Below are 27,437 nucleotides of genomic sequence, written 5' to 3'. Positions count from 1 at the left end.
TATTTTTTTAATTAATTAATTAAATTAATATCGTGTCCACTATAACATGATAAGCTGTATGAACCTCAAGTTAATAGCCACAACATTCAGTGCTATCATTTGGACGTTAATATAAACACAAAGATCGTACTCCTCTTACCGAACGCATATTACCTTCACTATATGGTAATAATGACATCTTGGAACTTAATCAAAAGTAAATTAAACTTTTATATTGTTGTATTTCTTAACTGGACAACTTACGAGTCACACTCTTGAAGACAGTTATGTGTTAATATTTCATTTATTGCTGTCATATAAACTGGGCTCAAAAAGAAACATTCATACACAAAACTGTTGCTTAAAAGTTTAAACAGTGCTGCTTAACATGTGAAATGAATTTCTGGAGTTAGTGAAAATGACAACCAATAAAGGTAAGCATGTTGGGAGTAATGTAGGTCTTTGGCAGATATTTACAAAATTCATTTGAGCGTAATGAGACATAGATCCATCTGACGAAGGTGTAACATAACTGTAAGGATTAACCGTGATTTGCAGTATTATGGCACCATCCTCTGTTTTGATTGGATATCCATCTCATGCCTCTTTTCTTAAAAATACTATATTATATAATTTGCAACAGCCAATGGCGAAACATTATGTCGGAATAGTGCGTACTTATCCCTAAAGGCGACTTGCCAGGTACATGTCAGAGGATTCATGATAAGAGTTGATGTTTTTTACTTATTGTATATAAGGTGTTACTCGTTCAGGAGCAAAACATAAAATGTTCCTGAACTATTAATACGAGCATTTTGTTTGTAAGAAATCATAATAAAGCTACAGCGAGGTGTGAAAATTTGAATTCGTTCAAACGTGCGGTTCATACGTGCAGATTGGCCATTGCAATGTGTATGAGATCTGCCGTAAGAGGTTGCGATTTAACATAATTGACAAACCGAGACGTTCCGACTGTTGAGTTGCTGTTCTTTGTTTTTGAAAAAAAAATGAATACAGAGTACAGCAAATTATGTCCCCATTCACATGTGTCTTCAAACGAAGAACAGCAACTCAACAATTGGAATGTCTCAAAACCACCAACTTGAGACTTTAGGGTCATTTCATGGGTTTTACTCCTAGATCCTATTTGCCACCTTTTGTCATTGTTTCATGTGAAAAATACTTATAATGAGGCATTATTATTTATATTATAAAATTATATTCTTCAGTGTTCAGACGAGCCGGGGCATTACATATTTTTTCAATTTTGCTTAAATAATACAGTTTATTATTGCAGAGCAATACATTGATCTAATAAGAAATGAGTCTTGGAAGCCATTGGTCGCATTCATATTGTCATGTATATTGCGGTCATTGAGTATGTTGAGTTATAACAAATAACAGGTCAAAACGGAAGTTTTCGCTATATCCTCCCTCCCAGCATGCCCAGTGAAAATCATGCACATGGGGGAAAAATAAATTCCATTACAATGAGCATTGGAATCTCGTGTATTGAATCCACACCTTTTCATATGAGCATGGGCTTAAGGTTGGTCTGAACCCTGGAATTATGGAAACTTTCGGGCCTCATAACTTCTAAATTGTTGGTCTAAAGTATATTTAGAATGGCAAAGACTTGATAAGTTCATATGTGAGGTCAAATTTGGGCCAAAATGCCATTTTTGGCCCAAAATCCCAAAAATAACGGTTTTTGGCCCACTTCTTTTTCGTGCATCGTAACAAAAAAATTCTTGGGCCAATTTTTTTTTTATTAATTTTTAAAAACTAGATCAAAATATCTAGGACCCGTTTTTTCATTTTTTTGAAATGAAAGGAAAATTTGTGGTCATTTTTTTCAGCCCCCCCCCCCTAGGCCTAGAGGGTCAAACATTTTCAGGGCCCCCCTTTTTGCATCAGACCCCCCTTACAAGTGTTTGTGAACGGTCCCTTAGCTATTTGCATTACAATTATATTTTTTTGCGGTGATCACCGATATAGCCTTTAACAAGAACCATTGGTTTGGTATCATCAATAATACTGTATATGCTAATGTCTAAACGGGTATATTTTCAGTAACGTCTCCAGATCATTGTCCAACCACGGTGTCCAAGCTCCTCCTCTTAACGCAGGATTCGCCATTGGGTCATTTGGAGGATAGTATGTCGGAACGGCCTGGTTGGCATATTCCTCTAATTTTCTAAAAAGTTCTTTCACTATAGGTAAAAATTTGGGATTTCTTGCAATATTGCACGTTTCAGATGGATCAAATCTAATGTTATATAATTTAACCACAGATCCTTCTGTGTCGCATTCAGGCGATGTATCCCTTAGTGCCTGTTCACCTCTTCCAGACTCGGGTGGAGGAAGCCATATTTCTGGAGGAAAGAATAACAACAAACAAATATATTTGAGAAAATATCAGTTAAAGGTAGGTGGTCAGATTTTTTCGTATTGTGTTTTGTACCTCACATTGAGGCCTGTATCAAATTAATCCAATTCCCAAGTTTTGAGGTAAATAGCATTAGCCGTATTGATATTAGAAGTAAAAACGTGTTTCACAATGGCCCTATAACTGTATGTCAGTGTGGTATATATCACAATTGGGGATGAGGCTGTTAATTTTTTTGTTCATAACATCTAAACGAAATTTCACTGGGATTATGAGAAAAATATGAGCTTTCTTCTGATGCCAAAATCTCTATTTTGATTTGAAAAAGTGGGGGATGAGGTCAGATCATCCATCTTTAAAGTAGCTTGTCAAAGAGATAACAAATAAACTTAAGTTTGTTATAAATTAAATTTCAGCAAACGTTCAATTTTGCAGAAATGTGAACATCATGCAGTTATTATTAACTGAAATAGTTAGAGTCCTCTTCCGATTATATATTTTTGAAAACGATTATTTGCCCTCTTTCAAAAATGTCTTGACAAAATATTGTAAATTTCGAGAAAATCTACCAAAATGTCTTTACAAATCTGTCATTTTATAAAGAATTTACCAAACATGTCTCGACAAATGTGTGATTTTAATGTATTTTGATGTCTGAAAGATAGCCAATTGGCTGCCTTTTTCTTACATCTGAAAAGGTAGCCAATTGGCTACCTTTTTCATGTCTGAAAGGTAGCCAATTGGCTGCTTTTTTTCTTACATCTGAAAAGGTAGCCAATTGGCTACCTTTTTGATATTTGAAAGTAACCAATTGTCTGTCCAATTGGCTACTTTTTGGGAGCGAGGCAAAAGGTAGCCAATTGGCTACCTTTCAGATACCAAAATACATTGAAATCACATATTGTCAAGACATGTTTATAAAGTTTTCTATAAACTGATAATTTTATCAAGACATTTTTGAAAAAGGATAAATAATCGTTTTCAAAAATATATAATCACGTAAAAGCTATGATTTTAGTACTTTCTCTATGTAATGTTTCAATTACTTATTCTTTTCAAAATATCTGAATTTTCAACCCGGTACAAGCTTTAATAACGGGGAACCATACATTTGTATGAGAAGAAATATACCATCTCTATCCAAACTCCCGTGTTATTCCAATGCACATTTTGCTTCACCGGGCCGCCCTGGCTTGGTCACATTTGCATGATGGGTGTCACGAAACCGTAATAGGTACAGATTTAGTACTTTCTGTCAATCAAGTATGGTTTATTCTCTACACGTCAATCTTTAAATCATTAGCATAGTCCTTATAATAACGGTGGACCGCCTGATGAGTAAATGACAGCAAACCAGTGAAAAACACCCCAAAACTCAAATTGCAGGATGGTAATGAGAAAAATACGATTCATTTATCAAAAACTCATCAACAATGAGAAAAATCGGGGGATGATGCTGTCGATCGGGTTACGGACCTTTAAAGTTGAAAATTGATACATGTCTGGTGCACTAATGTATTTCACTAATTGATTAAATTGACTTGTCATTATTTCTATTTACCTACAGCTCCATGAAAGTACACACTAGGATCATTAATGTCATTAAGTTTATGGTATTAATGGTATTGATATGCAAAAACGAATAAAAACTCTGCAAAAATGCATAAAATGCACACAGGTGCCTACAATTGCACGAAATTAATATCTGTAAAATGTAATAATAATAATAAAAAATCCTTTTGATTTACTTGGAAGGGTATAGGTTTCATTTAAAATATCATTCTTTTTAATTGAATTGTCATTTTTTGATAACTCCATATAAAAGTACACAGAACCTCTTTATTAATTGTTGAAGGAAATGTTCACGTGTCTCTACCATCTCTTAGCCTGTCGCACAGTAGCATAAAGTTCTCAAAATGTGATAAGATTGCTGCAACTTAAGTGATGCAAAGGTGCATAAGTTGTCGGCAAATTGCATAAAAATTTCATTACAAAAGATTAAACACACTCTTCATGAACTAAATGTCTATGGTGCTCAACTTAAAACACTAAGATGTTCAGTCCATAAACAGGGTGTTTATTTTCTACAAGCAATATACAGGGTGAGTAAAAAACTGCAATAGTGCAAAGAATCCATCTTTATTTTATCAGATTTTAACCAGATTGAACTTTTAGGATTTAACACACATGATATATTCATTATTGGCCTCGTGTGAAAAAAACAATTAGCACTTACCGTTCTGTTGTTATGACACATTTTACAGCAATACCCAATTTTAATTTTAATTTCATTTCATTTCATTTGCCAGATAAAAACATTAAACGTACAGTAAAACACATACAATGATTGCACAATATTAAAAGCATTTAACATTTTCAATTGACCAGCAATTTTAATTTAAAAATGTCTAAATTCTGGACAATTTCTGACCGGTAAATGGAGCTGCTCACGCCTGTTGCGGATTTTCTCGTCCAGAGGCTTTCCCCCACGAGTGACCGAAAAATTGGGAGGAAAGGGCATTACCGGAGGCGTTGTGAGGCAATAATTATTTGCTTGATTTCCCCTATCAATTGAATGTTTGACTGATCACCACAAACTATACAATATAGGATATAGGATTTCGCGACTATAGATTAGTCTTACTTTGTGGGGGAACTTCTTTAATTTCTTATTTTTTGGGCTGAAACTAGTATAGAAATATTTGAAAACACGGATTTTTAATTCTCACTGCACGGATTTCTATTATCACTGCACGAACAAAATAGCCCCTGGTGGATGGAAACATCAAACCGTGGCTGGCACAGCAATGGCATAAATAAACCCTGGAGAAGAGAGGTTACCAGCACATCACTCTCAGCAATATCTTGAAGATTCATTATTGTGAAACGTAATCCATGGTTCTAAATTGCTGCAAATTGAATAGGTGTTTCAACTACTCACCCTCGCCTGTGGTACCGGTCAGTAATTTCCAATCACCACTCCTGATACCAGCTCGTATCAATGGATTCAACGTTTCCTTTCTATCCATATTAGCTTGCCAATAGTCATACTCTGTATACGTCATCTGCGGATACTTTTCTAGTTCATCAATGTTTAATAGAATTTCACTTCTGTTGGAGGCGCCACTTTCGCTGGAAATTTACCCCAAAAATAGAGTACGGTAATGATGTGACATTGATATTGTACATGTAGTTGGTATTCATTTTGTTACGGTGTGCAGAATATACACAGCAAATTAGTCTTGACGGGTTATTAGTCCGCAAAGGGTTCAAGTTTAGGGCATTTTAGGTTAGGATTAGGCATAGGGATAAGGTTAAGACAAGGGCTAGCATTGTAGGGTTAGCGTTGTAATTGTTAGGGTTAGGATCAGAGTTAAGTTTAAGGTTAGGATTAGGAATTAGGTTATAGGTTAAGGTGAAGTTTAAAAGTATGGTTTATATCTAAGTTGTTTGGTAATTAACGGTTGATGCGGACCTGTTTCTCTACCGGAAGTCAGTTTGATCAAAATTCCTTCCCATAAATCATGGCAATACAATAATGCGGGTTTAAAGCGTGTCCATCAGCACCCCATACACACAAACAGCAGAGCATACAGTAGCCTACGAGTTCCCGACGTACGCTACGGGTTGATCCAATATACGCAATTATATGACAAGGTAATTTCGATCAAAATGGTATACCATTTTTCACCCTGATGTGGCAGTGACGTCAACTTCGCTCGCGCATCTATGTTAGCGATTTGAAGGTGCGCCCAATGAAATGCGCACTGACATCACTGCCACATCTAGGTGAAAATGGTATAGAGGAACTCGGGATCCACGTATTTGACAATACACTAGGTGAACGAACGTGAACGCGGTGCTTAAACGCGCGATGTCATGTGATGTTGCTATAACCAATCGGCACCCTTGAATTGCACGCAAATTGACACCGCTCGTTCACGTACCGTGTTCACATTTGTTCCCATATAACGCTGTCGATATCTTTAGGTACCTAATCATTTTCCATTGATTAACTCCGTCTAGTGGTTTCTTCATTTGTGCGGTACTTCCACCTGCAACACCATCTACTAACGTAGGGAACCAATCGCTGATGTGCATCAGTTCTTTGTTAACTGTGCCTTTAACGCGATTGGAAAGTAACGGACTGTTGACGAATCCTGCTGCCCGTATTCCTCCTTCCAATAAGCCCCATTTCCCCCATTCAGGGGCCAGTTGTTTCCTGCATGACTAAGCATACCGCCATTATCTGTGATGGAGCAAAAAAGACAGGAATGCCGTTTTTACACTACTTTATTTCTTATTATAAAGCGACTCGATTTCTTATTATCAAGCGACTGGAACATTCTTTTAGGAGCCGACTCTATGACCCAAATCGCCTCTTTAACGTTATGGCTATGGAAATTGGAGTTTTAAGCGAGCTCAAATCAAAGAGTCCAAGAGTAACCAACCTCAGAGTGACGAATACTCTCCTTCATAAAAAAACCCAAAAAAAACCTTTGTTAACTGGTAGTCCCTTATACATTCAAGGCTTCCCAGAGAAATTCAAAGGAGTTTTTGGTAACAAAACATGCAAAATGTATAACTCTCTGCTAGAAATACCATCTGAAAGAGAGTTAAAGAACATCACCAACGTCCGGAAGAAGTAGAGTAAAGATGTTTGACATTAATCTCCTTCAGATGTTTACTGCTAACACGTATAAATCATTTAATTTCATTCATTTCATTCGGCTGCGAAGCAGGCGACGACAAAGTTTCTCCATGTACTACGATCTGAAGCCAAAGTGGCAATGGCATCTGACAGTAGAAAGTTGTCGAAATCCCCCAACAGTTTTTGCACATAAGACAAGTAGGATGTTCTTTGCCTTCCAGGTCTTCTTTTACCATGTAATGGGGTGTAGAGAGCATAATCTTCTACATGGTTCATCTTCCTGCATCCTCAGGATATCGTAGTTGTCGCGGGTGTGTTTCAACACCACTGTCAGTCCCCTCGGTAGCCATCTTCATCAAATAGTCGATGAGAACAATGAATAGGAATGGGGCTAGAACATCCCCCTACAATACTCCAGTAGTCACTAGGAAGGGATCCGAGATGTTGCCATCTACCAATACGACACTTTGTGAATTAGTATACAGTACACGTATTGCCCTTACAATGCTCTCTGGGATACCATAGTGCCGCAAAACAGAACACATCATCTTCCTGTTGATTGAATCAAAGGCTTTCTGGAAGTCCATGAATGTTATAGTTAGTGGAAGTTGGTATCTATGGAAAGCCTCCATGATTCTACGGAGGGGGTGCGTTTGTTGCTGTGCACAGCTTGTGCCTGGTCTAAATCCGGCCTGGTTACTTCTTATTACAGGATCAACACGGTCCCTAATTCTATTCAGTAGGATCCTATTATACACATTAGCTGCAACTGAAATCAGTGTGATGTTCATGAGGCTGAGGTCTCCTTTCTTTGGAAGGGAACAATAACATTGGTAATTCACTGTTCCGGTAGCGTAAGCTTTGTAAAAACAGAAATTATGGATGATGTCTACCATAGCTTCACCATCACCTTGGAGTGTCTCAGTGGTAATCGCACAGTCCAGTCCAGCAGCTTTGATTGTTTTCATTGCTTGAATGGCTTTTCTTATCTCTTCCAGGGTAGGGGGATCAGCACAAATAGGCAAGTCCATCTCGGCGGGTGGTGGGAGATCAGATGTTGGTGGTCCATTGTCATTGTTCAGCAAAGCACAGAAGTAGTCTTTCCACTCAGCAAGTAGTTCTTTGTCACTTGAGGGGACTGTCCCATCTCTCTTCTTCACTTTGGGATTTGATCTCTATTTCTTCCCCGAGATGTCATGGATTATTTTCCATGTGGTGTTGTAATTGCCATTTTCATTTGCTACTTGCAGGTCTTACATCTGCCTGTGTATAGTGGCAAGTTCATCAGCCCTATGTGACTCGTTGAGCTGGGTGTTGAGCTTTCTCCACACTTCTCTGGCGTGGCGAGTTCTAACAAGTAGATATGTCTTCTTGGCCGCATCTCTTTCTGATCTCAACTTGAGGGTCTTGTCTGTCACCCAGCTTGGCATTCCACAAGGGCTACATTTTCCAACAACCTTTTCCGCGACTTCTTCTACTACTTTTGAAACATTTTATACCTCTCAGAAATTGGTGACTGGTTGTTGTCGTCACACTGGAGGACCCAGAATCCGTTTGAAAGTTCAATCTGGAAACGGTTCTTAATAGGAGCATGAAGCAGCTTCTTCCAGTTGTACTTAGGCCTCTTACAAGGCCCAAGTACAACTCACGTATAAATCACGTTAGGTAAAAGTTGTAAATTCTGCGGCAAATTGTATGAAGCCTAAATTATAGCAGATTCAACCCACCGTGGAACGTTTTTCAAACAAGTTCAGGCTACCGGGCGATCATGCATATCACGTGAAAGATGAGGTACAGATGAATGACCGGCAGCCTCGATTTGTTGGAAAAACGTCCCACTATGGATTGAATCGGCTATAACAAGAACAAATATGATACAGTAAGTAAGCAGTAAAAATGTATAGATTAAGTCGGGTGTAAAACACAGTAACTGATCTAGACAGATGATCAAACATAAACCATTGGCATTGAAAGGTATCATCCATTTTCTGTAGCTGGGCTTCCGGTGACTTAAAAGCTCTTAAATAATTACCTGATGAAAATATGAAGACTGTATTATCCCACATTCCAGTTTTCTTGAGTGTATCAGTGACATTTTTGACTCCTTCGTCAAGGATGTAAGCCATTGCAGCAAGAGAACGCCTCCCGTAGTCCTCGATGTGTGTAAACATGTCCATGTATCGCTGGGGAGCCTGGAGAGGGCTATGTACGTTTTTATATGCGAGGTAGAGAAACATGGGCTACACGAGCAAAGAGAGGGGCAGGAGGAAAAAGAAAATCGTAAAAAAGAGATAAGTTACATTGCTACTCAGAGTATACATCCACTCCACAGTCCACACATAATTTTATTGTTGATCTGTTTGAGAATGAGAACAAAAATATTGTTTTGAGACCCTGTCGCCTGACGATATAACACATTAGATACCATTATTACTAGAGAACTTCACCGAATCAAATCCAGGTTCCCTCAATCAGTGGTGATGTTATATGCAACTTAAAGGCTGGTTACTTCTTTTTGACCGAGCTGTATCCAGTACACTAGCACTTGCCGTCTTAGCTGAATAGCTCTGAATATACATGTAGCCAGTTGATTTTTCCTGGATTCACTTATTGTATGCATGACTGAGAAAATAGCTGAACCCCCTCGTTGTTCATAGCTTTTAACCTTGTGGATTCTTCACTTTCTTGATGAAGAATTTGGACCCCTCCCAGTTTTATATGATGTAGTTATGTTAGCTTATGTTCTGCCTCGTGATCTAAAAATAGTGGTAGACTGAGAATAATGTATATAGACAATCCTGATGAATATCTTCAATTATTTCATTACATGTATTTTCACGTAAAACAACTTGCATGGCATTTCGCTTCGTTGTTTCACTTATTAAATAAAAAGGTAGAATAATGGTATACCGTGTTATACAGGGTGAGTAAAAAAAAGTGCAATAGAGAAAAGAATCCATTTTTATTTAAGAACCGAGTTGAACTTTTAGATTTAAAAACATTTTATGATTAACGTATCCATTAGTGATCTTGTGTGAAAAAATCAAGGAATTAGCATTTACCGTTATGTTTTTATGACACATTTTATAGCGATACCCAATTTTAATGTTTGTCCAAGAGACACCTAAAATTTGAATGTCAGCCCACTCTGTGTAAGGTACGACGTAGATTTGGAACCACTGTCATTTTATTAACCTCACTGGCATTAAAATAACATGGAGCACCCAAAGTGTTATTGCCCTTGGTCTTGTTTAAGGAGAAGAAATATTATTTGTTGTTCTTTTCATTTTACCTTTACTTTAAAGATGTTTATTCTCTATCAAAAACATACAAATTTGTAAGCGGGCTTTTCAAATGCCGAAATGAAATGCGCGCAAATTGAAATGGAGTGAATTTCAAAATATCCAGTAAGTTGGACATATTGGGATTTAAAAAACTGGAGTTGGAGTCGAGTGGGGTATGAAGGACTTAAAGTAATGTTAGAAATTTGTTTGAACAGTAAAAAAGAAATAAAAATAACGCATATCAACCTTATTTAAGTTAAAGTCAGTTTCAGAGCTGGTGCATTTATCGTGCATTGTGTGCTCCCATTCAAAATACACGGTACTTCGTGGACAAATAATGAAATTGGGTATCGCAGCAAAAGGACTCATAAAAATTAAACGGTAGAAGCGAGTCACTTTATTTATTCACAGAAGGTGACTATTGAGTGTAGCATTTATAGAAACTTTCAATAATGGGAAAGTTCAACTTGGTTCTTACATAAATATCGATTCTTTGCTCTATTGCACTTTTTTTGACTCACCCTGTATTATTATATATCAGGCGATAAATACACGACTGGTCTCAATACTTTTATTCTCTAAGAATAACAAAAGAGGATGAATTGAATTATTACCTCTTTCGGATCATGCCTCTCAATGGTTTCCTGTGCTTTATGTGTAAATAAAGTCGTAGAATAAACCCCTTCATATTTCCATTCCATTGTCTCATTTGCCCTCAAATCTTTCCCGGTCCATTTTTCTTCCACTCCGTTGCGAACATAACCCAGAAGTCCCCTCTGTTGCAAATCATCAAAAGCAAAGTCGCTGCTCTCTTCCAAATCATCAATATCAAAGTCCAGAGGTCTGGATTCTTCCACATTATCAATGGCAATGTTCAAATTGTTACCAATAGGACTGTTCGTGTGATAAGTGAATGTCTTGTTGTGATCATAGTGATCTTTACCTCCTACACCGTATCCTTTCATTAAATGAAAATAGGAAAGAAATATATTTTATATTGTAAAGTTTAGAGATATTTTTTCAAAATATCGATAGCTGTATCATAAGAACCACTGAACCAAATACTAGGCTTGTTTGTACTCATTTTAATGCAGGTTCATGCTGGTACCAGATATGGTAATAAAAATTAGGCTACTGGACTTTTGGACTTCGGAACGAAAGTCACGTCTTCGAAATTGAAACTTGTCGTCTGCCGTCGAGAGTGAATTTTCTTTTTTCTCTCTTAAATTAGTCGAAAAACTACATCAATAAATTATAATTTTCACATTTTTATATTGATCACTACTAGACTACTACTATAATCAGATATATTTACATCAATGCGCTCATTTTATTGATCAGGATAACTGCGCAACTTACCGAAAAAAGAGTCGAACCCGCGACGCGTTGGTAGACACTCTGTTCTACAATAACCAAGATGCCATTTTCCTATTGCATGTGTCATATAACCCAACTCTTTTAGTTTCTCCGGTAAGGTGGTTTCACTTAGAGGCAAACAGGTTGGCTGAGCTGCTTTAAATAGCCGATGTTGTAAACCATACCGGATCTAATGGTATTAACACGAAATACATGAAATAAGAGCACGTTTGATACGGTATATTGAGTTATGTATGGTAAGCAGATATCATAAATTTATTAATCGACAATATGAAACCAACCAGAAATTAGTTGTTGTTATTGATGAACACTACACTGCAAAAAAGTTGGGCGAAATTTTTCCCAAAGTTGTGGAAATATGCATCCCTACACCAACTGTTGGGCAAATCCAAACCTCCAAACGTTGTAGAATTTACCTCCGTTTCAATTCACCCGGTTCAGTTTTATCAATTATGTATTTCTCAACGTTGGGCTCGTAGATGTCAGAAATTCCACATTTTGGTGAATATTATTTGAACAACAAGTTCATAAAAGATGTCGCCCAACTGTGGTTCTAACGAAACTTTTTTGCAGTGTTTACGTAAAAAGCTGTTAGGTTGTACTTTGGCTCCGATCAGCAACACAGATGATGGACATTGAGTGTATATATTATAAATGGCTTTAAGGGATCTAGAATGAGCGTTTATGGTGTTTCGACAGTATTTTTTGTGGGACATGAGAGCACCTCAGACGTATCGAATTGCATCCTGAATACAAAGCATGTCTTTCTGATATCAAATATTCACGATATAATACAAATTTTATGACAAATATTAAAATTTGATATTTTTCAAATTTTTGATATATAACAGTCCTCGAAATAAATTTTATAAATCTAATGATATATTCTTAAAGTGTATGTAGCTGGGAGGAAAAGCCGACGATCAATTGAAAATTTTGTCCTTTTATATTGAAGATATGGATTTTTTCCCCAAAAAGACCTATTTTTTGTGTGTGTTTTGGGGACAAAAATCCATATCTTCAATACGAAAGGTCAAAATTTTCAATTGATCGTCGGCTTTTCATCCCACCTACATACACTTTAAGTATAAATCATCAGATTTATAAAGTTTACTTCAAGTACTGTTAAATATCAAAAATATCAATTTTAATGATTTGCCATAAAATGTGTATTACATTGCGAATTTCAAAAATCAAAATTATTTGATATCAGAAGGACATTCTTCGTAATAATATTCAGAATGCAATTCGATATGTCTGATGTGCTCTAATGTCCCACAATAAATACTGTCCAAACGTTCATACCCCTTCCCTTAAGGTGGTATTACCCCCTGATAAATTTTGTGACTAATTTTGCATTTTTCTCAAAAAATAACTACACACTGGATACAAAAGTTATGTATATTATAGGGGCAAGGAATCCAATTACTTCACTGAAATTTCAGTGATTCAAGACAAGTGGTTCATTATAAGAAAGTACATTCTGGCGTTACCTCTTTTCTTATCATAAATAACGTACTGCTTGTCTTGAGTCACTGAAATTCCAGGTTAGTAACGGGATCCCTTGCCCCTAAGCTCCCCTATACAGGGTGTCCCAGAAAAAATTACCAGGCGAATGAATTTGGACGTAAGTCGAGAAATAGACATCAGAATCCAAAAATCTAAACATCAGCGTGTAGCTCATCTTATTCTGCATCTTATACGTCAATTTTATTGGAATCGGTTGACTAATGGCGAAGAAATGAGCGATTGCACAAGCAAGGCATGCGTCAATTCACTTCATTCCAAGTTTGCAAGAAAGATCATTCACAACATAATGCGCACTAGTGGTTTAAACTGTCAATGTGCTTCATATTTTGTTCTGTGAAACCCTTTTTGTTCTTTTTAAACAATCTGTTTCATGCAAAACATTTAATTAGGTTTTGTTCAAATTTGAAAACCTGCACGATATTGAAAATGAAAGCTTGCATGTAAGATAATGGTCTGTAAAGAATTATTGCATAAAGAATTCCAGCTGGTTAAAAAAATTTCTCACACACATAAATGTTTTTGGAATTTTTCCCATGAAATTATAATGCAAAGTTTAAATCTTTTAAAACTTCAACATTAATATTGGATGGTATCAAAAATCACGCGTAAAGCTGTAAGCACTTGATCATTGTTATTCTTGGGTCAAATGTTCTTTGGAAAGTTAAAATATAACATACTTGCAGAACATAAAGAATTGAAGTTGGAAAGCTTCCAATTGCAGAAAGTTTTCTCGGACAAACTGTTATTCATCTGCAGTGAAAGCATGAATGACATAAAACCGTCCGATTATAAAATAGATAATATGGACTAAATTTAATGATATACACAAACTTTAGGAAGCGGTGAGCGATATGAAAAAAGCGCCTGTTGATCAAACTTGGAATGAACTGAATTGATGCATGCCTTATGTAATCGTTCATTTCTTCGCAACCAGTCAACCGAATCAAATACAATTTTCGTATGTAGTGGACAACAAACTAAGCTATGCCCTACATTTTAAATTTTGTAATTCTGATGTATGTGTCTCGACTTACGTTCAATTATATTCGCTCGGTAATTTTTTCTGGGACACCCTGTATATATAAGTTTTGTTATCAGTGTATTATTTTTTGAGAAAAATGCAAAAATAGTCACAAATTTATCAAGGAGTGCAGTACCCCCTTAATGAATACAACTCCGATAGGCTACAATATGTGGACGGAAAGTATATTAAATTTACTTTTGTTCCACTCTGCATTCATATAATTTTGAAACTGTATTTCCACGTGATAGTTTTATATATACATACGCTCAAATAAAGAGCCTGTTAACCACACAAGTGACACTGTCCATACACACTCCCGTTATGATTAATAAACTCCCTATATTTTTACCAAAAAAATCCACTAGTTTTGAAGTAACTATGAAGTGGCTACTATTATTGGATACTTTTTTTTATTCCGATATCCGAAAATTTCTTTTGAATAGAGCCAATTTCACTTCGTATGTGGCTCGGTTCGATTCCCATGTCAGCCCATTCTTTGATTTTATCTGAAGTTTGCATTCACATTTTTTAATTTCGTTTGTGTTAAAGTTTTAATAGCATGGTGAAGAGTAACATTATTATCTTCATAAAAGTCTCTCTTTTTGTAATTTTGAGAACAAAGAAAGTACAAAATACGAGGGGGTATCAAAAAGTTTTAGAAATCGCCCAGAAGTGAAATAGCTATATCAATGAAAAATGGTCTCATAGGTATGTTTACTTTTTTTTTACAGGTGGCACTAGATGCCAATAACCCGCTGCCCCAGTTACTGCGCATAAACTGCAAGATTGAGAAAATTGAGGCAAGCAGCATTATTAAGATCCTGCTTTTGAAGGGTTGCAGTGCCTAGAAAATTGATGATGAAATGAAAGTTATCTTCAGTGGTGATTGTGATATGTCACTGTCGCTTTTTGGAAAAGGAATTTTTATTTCATCACAGATTTTCTGGGCACTGTAACCCTTAAAATGGAACTTAATCATGCTGCATGCCTCAATTTTCTCCATTTTGCTGGTTATGCGGTTACATAGGCAGGTAGTGACATCTACAATCTTAGAAATATTTGTTCGAACACTTTTAAGGCCTTATTGGAAATGGTCCCCCTTTTACCCCGTACAATGTTGACATGCCCAATATGCTAATCTTCACCATATCTTCTCCCAACATTGTTTGGTGGGGAAAGGGGAGGGGGCATGCTTAAGATGAACATTGAGACAACACTATTATAATTCTTAGTTTCCAGTGACTCATATAGCGTGCGCACTATGCTAAGAAGAACATAGGAATTACAGTGGGTGTTCGAACACATTTTTCCGGGATTGTCTACAAAATTGCTTAGCAAAATCATCTGATTTTAGTTTTTGGACAATACCTCTGCAGTTACGCCATCGATCTTAATGCAATTTGGCACACATGTCAGAAACATGATTTGCTATCATCTCACCAAATATGGAGGAAATCAATGAATATTTGGATAGCGGTCAGTTACCATAGATTTAATATAGCGTTTTGTACACACAAATACATGCCTTAATGGTTTATGTGCTATGCTAATTGCGCATATGTACATAATAAACTAAGAGGAGGGATTAAAAATTTATTTTCAGCTAAAATAAAAATAAAAATAAACATTACTCGTAAATTCAATGTTATTTATTTAAATGTCACACAGTACCACTGTATGATAAATGGGGGGGTCGAGAACGAGGGAGAGAGCGAGTGATAGGAAGGAGAGATACGCATCGGATACGCACATTTATTGTTTTAAAAATAGTTTATAATAAAAACGTCACTTGACCAAATTTAGCCTAATGTGTGAAATTGTGTTGTATTAAACATTTTAAATACACCATGGTTAGGATGGTCAAATGGTAATTCGTAATGATTTACACACATAGACAAGCACGCATATCCATCGATTTACCATATAATAGAAAAGTAAATCTTATTATTCTTTATGTTTTGTGGTCAACCGTGCATACTGTGTGTTTTCAATTGGGAGATGAGCAACGATTCACCTTTACCATAAATAGGGTTTCATTAATTAAACACTTTCAGTGTACATATTGTTATACCCACAGAAGATACAACGCAAATCATGTTTTAATGAACTTTGCCCATGTGAGATTGCCTAAGGCCTCATCGGTGTTTGTTTAATCGGAAGACAGCATTTTTGAAGTGTTTATATTTTCTTTTATTCCAATCAAATATAATGGCAATCATGAAAAAACCCTGAACTTGCATACCAATACTTTTTATTCCTCCTTCTTTTTTAATTCATGGTTTTCTTTTTAATTTGATTGTTTGTTTTATCTTCTTTTATTTCTTTTTAGTGTTTTCTTTGCTATTTTGTTTTGGTTTCCTTTCTTTGCTTCTTTCATTTTATTTGGGGGGTCTTTAATGATTTCTTTTTCTTTTTCTTTGTATTTGCTTGCATTCTTTGAGGTATACTTTCGTGGGGTCGGGAATTACTAGTTTGGAAGGAGAAGTTTGGCAAAGCAATGGACTTAAGTTGGTAGATTTCGTTGCATTATTTCGCTATCTACTGCAGATAACTATGATAAATTTGCATCCCACATCCGTGTGATGTTTGCTTGACGGTGCCCTTAGTGTCATAGCAAATATAAAAGGTGGTGAATGATTTTCCAAAAAGATTGTTAACTTTTAACTATCCAAATTGCTATGTTTTAAAATGTTTGGGGCTATGTATAAGGTATTCTACGTCTTATTCGACTTAACTTAGTCAAAATTTGATGAAAATGTATGTTTAAAGTGACCGAGCCCTGAAATATTTATAAATGTAATGTAATATTTTTTGTTCCCTATGTTCCTTAATGTATATAAACTAACATGTCTAAGTTTCATTTCAATCGCTCTACTGGATCTGAAGTTGTGAACCCAAATGTGAAGAAGCAAGAACTGATTTTGGAATTCCTCAGACAATCTTAGAAATATTTGTTCGAACACTTTTAAGGCCTTATTGGAAATGGTCCCCCTTTTACCCCGTACAATGTTGACATGCCCAATATGCTAATCTTCACCATATCTTCTCCCAACATTGTTTGGTGGGGAAAGGGAGGGGCATGCTTAAGATGAACATTGAGACAACACTATTATAATTCTTAGTTTCCAGTGACTCATATAGCGTGCGCACTATGCTAAGAAGAACATAGGAATTACAGTGGGTGTTCGAACACATTTTTTCCGGGATTGTCTACAAAATTGCTTAGCAAAATCATCTGATTTTAGTTTTTGGACAATAACTCTGCAGTTACGCCATCGATCTTAATGCAATTTGGCACACATGTCAGAAACATGATTTGCTATCATCTCACCAAATATGGAGGAAATCAATGAATATTTGGATAGCGGTCAGTTACCATAGATTTAATATAGCGTTTTGTACACACAAATACATGCCTTAATGGTTTATGTGCTATGCTAATTGCGCATATGTACATAATAAACTAAGAGGAGGGATTAAAAATTTATTTTCAGCTAAAAATAAAAATAAAAATAAACATTACTCGTAAATTCAATGTTATTTATTTAAATGTCACACAGTACCACTGTATGATAAATGGGGGGGTCGAGAACGAGGGAGAGAGCGAGTGATAGGAAGGAGAGATACGCATCGGATACGCACATTTATTGTTTTAAAAATAGTTTATAATAAAAACGTCACTTGACCAAATTTAGCCTAATGTGTGAAATTGTGTTGTATTAAACATTTTAAATACACCATGGTTAGGATGGTCAAATGGTAATTCGTAATGATTTACACATAGACAAGCACGCATATCCATCGATTTACCATATAATAGAAAAGTAAATCTTATTATTCTTTATGTTTTGTGGTCAACCGTGCATACTGTGTGTTTTCAATTGGGAGATGAGCAACGATTCACCTTTACCATAAATAGGGTTTCATTAATTAAACACTTTCAGTGTACATATTGTTATACCCACAGAAGATACAACGCAAATCATGTTTTAATGAACTTTGCCCATGTGAGATTGCCTAAGGCCTCATCGGTGTTTGTTTAATCGGAAGACAGCATTTTTGAAGTGTTTATATTTTCTTTTATTCCAATCAAATATAATGGCAATCATGAAAAAACCCTGAACTTGCATACCAATACTTTTTATTCCTCCTTCTTTTTTAATTCATGGTTTTCTTTTTAATTTGATTGTTTGTTTTATCTTCTTTTATTTCTTTTTAGTGTTTTCTTTGCTATTTTGTTTTGGTTTCCTTTCTTTGCTTCTTTCATTTTATTTGGGGGGGGGGGGGGTCTTTAATGATTTCTTTTTCTTTTTCTTTGTATTTGCTTGCATTCTTTGAGGTATACTTTCGTGGGGTCGGGAATTACTAGTTTGGAAGGAGAAGTTTGGCAAAGCAATGGACTTAAGTTGGTAGATTTCGTTGCATTATTTCGCTATCTACTGCAGATAACTATGATAAATTTGCATCCCACATCCGTGTGATGTTTGCTTGACGGTGCCCTTAGTGTCATAGCAAATATAAAAGGTGGTGAATGATTTTCCAAAAAGATTGTTAACTTTTTAACTATCCAAATTGCTATGTTTTAAAATGTTTGGGGCTATGTATAAGGTATTCTACGTCTTATTCGACTTAACTTAGTCAAAATTTGATGAAAATGTATGTTTAAAGTGACCGAGCCCTGAAATATTTATAAATGTAATGTAATATTTTTTGTTCCCTATGTTCCTTAATGTATATAAACTAACATGTCTAAGTTTCATTTCAATCGCTCTACTGGATCTGAGTTGTGAACCCAAATGTGAAGAAGCAAGAACTGATTTTGGAATTCCTCAGACAATCTTAGAAATATTTGTTCGAACACTTTTAAGGCCTTATTGAAATGGTCCCCTTTTACCCCGTACAATGTTGACATGCCCAATATGCTAATCTTCACCATATCTTCTCCCAACATTGTTTGGTGGGGAAAGGGGAGGGGGCATGCTTAAGATGAACATTGAGACAACACTATTATAATTCTTAGTTTCCAGTGACTCATATAGCGTGCGCACTATGCTAAGAAGAACATAGGAATTACAGTGGGTGTTCGAACACATTTTTTCCGGGATTGTCTACAAAATTGCTTAGCAAAATCATCTGATTTTAGTTTTTGGACAATAACTCTGCAGTTACGCCATCGATCTTAATGCAATTTGGCACACATGTCAGAAACATGATTTGCTATCATCTCACCAAATATGGAGGAAATCAATGAATATTTGGATAGCGGTCAGTTACCATAGATTTAATATAGCGTTTTGTACACACAAATACATGCCTTAATGGTTTATGTGCTATGCTAATTGCGCATATGTACATAATAAACTAAGAGGAGGGATTAAAAATTTATTTTCAGCTAAAAATAAAAATAAAAATAAACATTACTCGTAAATTCAATGTTATTTATTTAAATGTCACACAGTACCACTGTATGATAAATGGGGGGGGGGGGGTCGAGAACGAGGGAGAGAGCGAGTGATAGGAAGGGAGAGATACGCATCGGATACGCACATTTATTGTTTTAAAAATAGTTTATAATAAAAACGTCACTTGACCAAATTTAGCCTAATGTGTGAAATTGTGTTGTATTAAACATTTTAAATACACCATGGTTAGGATGGTCAAATGGTAATTCGTAATGATTTACACACATAGACAAGCACGCATATCCATCGATTTACCATATAATAGAAAAGTAAATCTTATTATTCTTTATGTTTTGTGGTCAACCGTGCATACTGTGTGTTTTCAATGGGGAGATGAGCAACGATTCACCTTTACCATAAATAGGGTTTCATTAATTAAACACTTTCAGTGTACATATTGTTATACCCACAGAAGATACAACGCAAATCATGTTTTAATGAACTTTGCCCATGTGAGATTGCCTAAGGCCTCATCGGTGTTTGTTTAATCGGAAGACAGCATTTTTGAAGTGTTTATATTTTCTTTTATTCCAATCAAATATAATGGCAATCATGAAAAAACCCTGAACTTGCATACCAATACTTTTTATTCCTCCTTCTTTTTTAATTCATGGTTTTCTTTTTAATTTGATTGTTTGTTTTATCTTCTTTTATTTCTTTTTAGTGTTTTCTTTGCTATTTTGTTTTGGTTTCCTTTCTTTGCTTCTTTCATTTTATTTGGGGGGGTCTTTAATGATTTCTTTTTCTTTTTCTTTGTATTTGCTTGCATTCTTTGAGGTATACTTTCGTGGGGTCGGGAATTACTAGTTTGGAAGGAGAAGTTTGGCAAAGCAATGGACTTAAGTTGGTAGATTTCGTTGCATTATTTCGCTATCTACTGCAGATAACTATGATAAATTTGCATCCCACATCCGTGTGATGTTTGCTTGACGGTGCCCTTAGTGTCATAGCAAATATAAAAGGTGGTGAATGATTTTCCAAAAGATTGTTAACTTTTTAACTATCCAAATTGCTATGTTTTAAAATGTTTGGGGCTATGTATAAGGTATTCTACGTCTTATTCGACTTAACTTAGTCAAAATTTGATGAAAATGTATGTTTAAAGTGACCGAGCCCTGAAATATTTATAAATGTAATGTAATATATTTTGTTCCCTATGTTCCTTAATGTATATAAACTAACATGTCTAAGTTTCATTTCAATCGCTCTACTGGATCTGAAGTTGTGAACCCAAATGTGAAGAAGCAAGAACTGATTTTGGAATTCCTCAGACAATCTTAGAAATATTTGTTCGAACACTTTTAAGGCCTTATTGGAAATGGTCCCCCTTCTACCCCGTACAATGTTGACATGCCCAATATGCTAATCTTCACCATATCTTCTCCCAACATTGTTTGGTGGGGAAAGGGAGGGGCATGCTTAAGATGAACATTGAGACAACACTATTATAATTCTTAGTTTCCAGTGACTCATATAGCGTGCGCACTATGCTAAGAAGAACATAGGAATTACAGTGGGTGTTCGAACACATTTTTCCGGGATTGTCTATAATATTGCTTAGCAAAATCATCTGATTTTAGTTTTTGGACAATAACTCTGCAGTTACGCCATCGATCTTAATGCAATTTGGCACACATGTCAGAAACATGATTTGCTATCATCTCACCAAATATGGAGGAAATCAATGAATATTTGGATAGCGGTCAGTTACCATAGATTTAATATAGCGTTTTGTACACACAAATACATGCCTTAATGGTTTATGTGCTATGCTAATTGCGCATATGTACATAATAAACTAAGAGGAGGGATTAAAATTTATTTTCAGCTAAAATAAAAATAAAAATAAACATTACTCGTAAATTCAATGTTATTTATTTAAATGTCACACAGTACCACTGTATGATAAATGGGGGGGTCGAGAACGAGGAGAGAGCGAGTGATAGGAAGGGAGAGATACGCATCGGATACGCACATTTATTGTTTTAAAAATAGTTTATAATAAAAACGTCACTTGACCAAATTTAGCCTAATGTGTGAAATTGTGTTGTATTAAACATTTTAAATACACCATGGTTAGGATGGTCAAATGGTAATTCGTAATGATTTACACACATAGACAAGCACGCATATCCATCGATTTACCATATAATAGAAAAGTAAATCTTATTATTCTTTATGTTTTGTGGTCAACCGTGCATACTGTGTGTTTTCAATGGGGAGATGAGCAACGATTCACCTTTACCATAAATAGGGTTTCATTAATTAAACACTTTCAGTGTACATATTGTTATACCCACAGAAGATACAACGCAAATCATGTTTTAATGAACTTTGCCCATGTGAGATTGCCTAAGGCCTCATCGGTGTTTGTTTAATCGGAAGACAGCATTTTTGAAGTGTTTATATTTTCTTTTATTCCAATCAAATATAATGGCAATCATGAAAAAACCCTGAACTTGCATACCAATACTTTTTATTCCTCCTTCTTTTTTAATTCATGGTTTTCTTTTTAATTTGATTGTTTGTTTTATCTTCTTTTATTTCTTTTTAGTGTTTTCTTTGCTATTTTGTTTTGGTTTCCTTTCTTTGCTTCTTTCATTTTATTTGGGGGGGGGGGGGTCTTTAATGATTTCTTTTTCTTTTTCTTTGTATTTGCTTGCATTCTTTGAGGTATACTTTCGTGGGGTCGGGAATTACTAGTTTGGAAGGAGAAGTTTGGCAAAGCAATGGACTTAAGTTGGTAGATTTCGTTGCATTATTTCGCTATCTACTGCAGATAACTATGATAAATTTGCATCCCACATCCGTGTGATGTTTGCTTGACGGTGCCCTTAGTGTCATAGCAAATATAAAAGGTGGTGAATGATTTTCCAAAAAGATTGTTAACTTTTTAACTATCCAAATTGCTATGTTTTAAAATGTTTGGGGCTATGTATAAGGTATTCTACGTCTTATTCGACTTAACTTAGTCAAAATTTGATGAAAATGTATGTTTAAAGTGACCGAGCCCTGAAATATTTATAAATGTAATGTAATATTTTTTGTTCCCTATGTTCCTTAATGTATATAAACTAACATGTCTAAGTTTCATTTCAATCGCTCTACTGGATCTGAAGTTGTGAACCCAAATGTGAAGAAGCAAGAACTGATTTTGGAATTCCTCAGACAATCTTAGAAATATTTGTTCGAACACTTTTAAGGCCTTATTGGAAATGGTCCCCCTTTTACCCCGTACAATGTTGACATGCCCAATATGCTAATCTTCACCATATCTTCTCCCAACATTGTTTGGTGGGGAAAGGGGAGGGGGCATGATTAAGATGAACATTGAGACAACACTATTATAATTCTTAGTTTCCAGTGACACATATAGCGTGCGCACTATGCTAAGAAGAACATAGGAATTACAGTGGGTGTTCGAACACATTTTTTCCGGGATTGTAGCTCCTGTAAAAAAAGTAAACATACTTATGAGACCATTTTTGCACCATAGTGTACATAAGGACCAGTGATTGCACTGACAAAATTTCATTGATATAGCTCTTTCACTTCTGGGCGATTTCTAAAACTTTTTGATATCCCCTCGTATGGTTCATGCATGCATCAGTTACGTAATCACCCTAATTATTTCTGATTATTCCCTGTAATTTGTCTCCGTATCATTTGTGCTTGTGCAAAGATTAGTGAATTAATATTAGTGAATTATAAGATTAGTGAATTATATATTTACATTTAAGTATCACTTCAGCAATTCGGTAGAGTTCTAAAATATTTTAGTTTGCACCCTAATTTATTAAACTGTACTTACCAGATATCTCCCTGTCATGAGGACACTCCTCGATGGTGAACAAATAGGTTGCACATAATAATTCTCCAGTTTGACACCTTCTGAAGCCAGTGTATCCAAGTGCGGTGTTTTGACTGCAGACATACCATGGACAGCATGGTATCCGATGTCATTGTAGCCTAAGTCATCCGCCAGGACAAACACAATATGCGGCCGTGGTGGTTTGTGCTGTTGATACTCCTTGATGAACGAAAACATCGACGCGAATATGAGGAACGTTGTCCACTGCATTGCCATTTCGTGTGGGTGTGTGTTTGTGGGGAGGGGTGTGGGGGTGGTTGTGTGTGTTTTTTTGGGTTAGATGGGGCTAAAACAATGAGGCAATCACACAAACACACGGAGATTTGCTATTGTAATGGGCCTGTAGATATTCTAGCTGTCTTGATTGCCATATGCTAGAAAAAAAATTCTCTTAATACAAAGCTGCGGCTGCTGGACTGCGAAAGTCAGTGGTCCTCAATATTATTTAGTTATTTATAATGTTGACAGTTATACCATCATATCATATTTCTCTGCTTGAATCTATTATAATGTCAGTTTGTGTGTTTGTTCTGTATTCGTATAAATAATTATGAATTATTTATGAAAACACACAGATTAAGTTGTACCAGAGAAGATGTTATTACATCTTCTCTGGTTGTACATATCCCTACCTAGTCCCAGAACAAATGATTAATTTCTGACATAATCCCTACCCTACCTGCACAATTTTTATATTGGCGTACGCGTCGCGTCATACTTTATCTTTCTGTTTCGGTAAAAGCTGTGGTACCGGTAAAAGGCTGCCTGGAGGCAAATCACACTACGTCCACATCATTTGACTTCGCCAAAAGCTTTAACATCAGCTTGGAAAATCTTAAACTTCGCCAGAAGTTTATTCAAATGATAGTCATCAAAATGACCAACAAATAAATGACGTATCATCGAAAGTATCTTAGACTGAGTTCCGCATGTGCACCAGAAGTTATAACATCAGATTGGCTACTTAAAAAGTAAATTTATTAGCATGTTTAATGTCATGGATGTGCCATCATGATCTATATTGCTGTCCAAACCATCGAGATGTAGACCAAGCAGACTTCAAGTTGTCCCGTCATAATATATCCCGTATTCATATACCCAATGCTTCAAATTTACAATAGGTCTGTGTAGAACATGTAGAAATGTTGACTGTCCTTGCACAAATTACCCATGCATGGAGTCCTATTAAAAATGGTGAATTTTAATACTACCGATTCTATAAATTTATGTAAATCTGGGGGCATGCATTATAAAAGGTTTATGAACCATGTCAAATCCAAATCAATAACCTCAGGGTAATAAGAATTGTACTTTATTAATATTTGAATAACAGAATGCTGTGATAAATAATCATAATTGGGCCAAAAATTGTTTGGAAGTCCTCGACCGGGGTACGTCTTCAACCGCCCGCACATTAATTTTTCAGGCCGCTCTTATATATTTTTTGTTTCATTTTTAAACGTTTTTTTTTACAGAAAAGCGAGGTTGTCCTAACCTTGCACAATTATACAACCCCGGCAGCCTAACTACCAACTAACCTTTAAACCAGAACCATTGCCCTAACCCTAAAAAAAAGGAAGAAAAAAAAGGTGGGGGAGGGGTAGGCTATTGATTTCACCTGCTATTTTTAGTTGCGTTCTTCACTGAGCCCCATTTCTTAAAATCGTTATCACTAATAAATAAAAGAGAAGCCTTTCAAAACAAAACAAAAACCTTTCATTCTTTTTCTTGAGTGCAAGAGCGTTTTTCTTGAGTGTCTGAAATTTTAGTTTTGCGTGCAAAAGCTTTTTCCCGGTGTGTTAGAAATTTGATAAATAGGTCATCATAATATAAAATTAATGCTTGGATCCATTTTACACATTTCAAACACACAAGAAAAAAGCTCTTACATGCAAGTCTAAAATATAAACACGCAAGATTAAAGCTCTTGCATTCAAGAAAAAAAATTAAAGAATGTGTTTGGTATTTCCAATAATTTTTTCCTTTTAGGTTTCTCCTTTATTTTATGTTAGCATTAAGGGCTCTGCAACGTTTGGACAGTATTGCTTGTGGGACATGCGAGCACATCAGACATATCGAATTGCATTCTGAATGCGAAGAATGTCTTTCTGATATCAAATAATTTTTATTTTTTGAAATTCGCGATATAATACACATATTATGGAAAATGATTAAAAATTGATATTTTTGATATTTAACATTCCTCAAAGTAAACTTAATAAATCTAACGATATGTAAAGTGTATGTGGCTGGGATGAAAAGCCGACGATTAATTGAAAATTTTGACCTTTCGTATTTCGTTCAATAACCTTTTAAATTCCAACTGATTTGAATGGTCAAGATGTGAGCTTTTCGCAAAGTCAACGGTGAGAAAAAAACTTAGAATCCCGACAAAGTGGCGCAAATCAGCGGCTCGTTGATACGGACTTGTCAGAAAACTGGACAATGAAATGGGGCTTCGGAGGCCTAATATTATAATCATACCTGAGATTTCAATGTTAAAATTGGCCACAGTTATGGTCAGGTATGATGATTTAGCAAGTCCTAACGCTTGAAATAAATCGCACCCGTTGCCATGGTAACGTGAGTAAACAGTGAAAATGACACTAATGTAGGATTACTCCTGTGCTTGTCGCATTTGCAAGCTGAACAATTATTTTTATAGTCAGTTTGGAGGCATGCATATTGATCATTTTGTTCTGCGCAATTTCATTTCTGTAGAACACAATGCTTTTCGGATTGCTGAGTATTCTGTTAACATTTTGAAACTTTTCTGAAGTTATACATAGCTATTGTGTTTACAGCATAAAACTTCGTGGCCATGACCATGAACACGATAGGCTGTAATTACGCGAACAATCTAATCATCATATGACAACTCTGATGCTAGTTTTAGGAACAAATGACATATTAATGTGAAGGTAGTTATAGGAAGCATGTATAATTTGGTTCATACGCTTGTCAGTCATTAGAGTAATAAACACCGAGTAGATTTGACAACACTGTTTTTCCCAGTTTCATGGCCTGATAGTATGACAGAATGTAACGTGTAGAAAATAATTTTGTCGTCTATAGTAATTACTTTCTATCATAGTGAATCTAAAATCCTGGAGAGAACTTTATGTAATTGCATCAACCACACTTGTGTTTATAAGCACTTGCCAAAGCACCTCCCTTATATAAGCACTTCCCGGTGTTTTCCTTCCCAGTAGAAGTGGGAAGCAGAGTCTTCTGTAGCACATCACTAGCCAAGTGCCAAAACCAATTCTAGACACTGCCTCCAAAACAGCTCTGAGAGCCAGGTACATCATCTGGCTATGGATATGCAAGAACACCAAGGCATTCCGACAGATAGAGTTTATACCAACACCATTGATATGCTCCGAGGGAATGGGGAAAGTTGAGTACTCATAAACCGGTTAACCCGCTTATGTCTGGTCTAAGCCCAGAGACTTCGGAACAGTAGAAATTCCAGATGATTGAACTGCAACAAGGTGATTTTTTCTCAATTTTGTCATCTTCCAAGAGAGAACTACATCAAGAGTATCCACTGAGGAGGGAACCAGTTGGTTCTGAAATACTTATAACCTGGTGAGTGCAGTTAAGGGTGAAGCTAGACTCCGAAGATGACTGTGGTGGTGATCTACCAACGAACTATCCCCCTGTTCTCAATCATGAGGACCAACATCCTCTCTAGCCAGGGGGCTAGAGGACCAACATCCTCCCTCGCCAGGGGGGACAGGGAGGCAAATGTTTCCCTTTCCATTCCCAAAAATTTTCAGGAGAAAAAAATGGATGCAAAGAGTAACTTGTCCTTAAAAGGACTAAAAACGGAACAAAAAACTGACAAATGAAAATTTAGCTTGCCCC

The 27,437-nt window shown here is 35.9% G+C and overlaps 1 pseudogene; it reads right to left on the bottom strand.

Annotated features, from left to right (window-relative positions):
* Positions 1-1,227: 1,227 nt before the first annotated feature.
* On the bottom strand, positions 1,228-24,148 carry LOC140158980 (arylsulfatase B-like; annotated as a pseudogene).
* Positions 24,149-27,437: the final 3,289 nt, after the last annotated feature.

The sequence above is a fragment of the Amphiura filiformis genome, chromosome 8 (assembly GCF_039555335.1).
Source record: "Amphiura filiformis chromosome 8, Afil_fr2py, whole genome shotgun sequence".
Classification (NCBI taxonomy): Eukaryota; Metazoa; Echinodermata; class Ophiuroidea; order Amphilepidida; family Amphiuridae; genus Amphiura; species Amphiura filiformis.
This window is presented reverse-complemented; position numbering and strand designations above follow the sequence as displayed.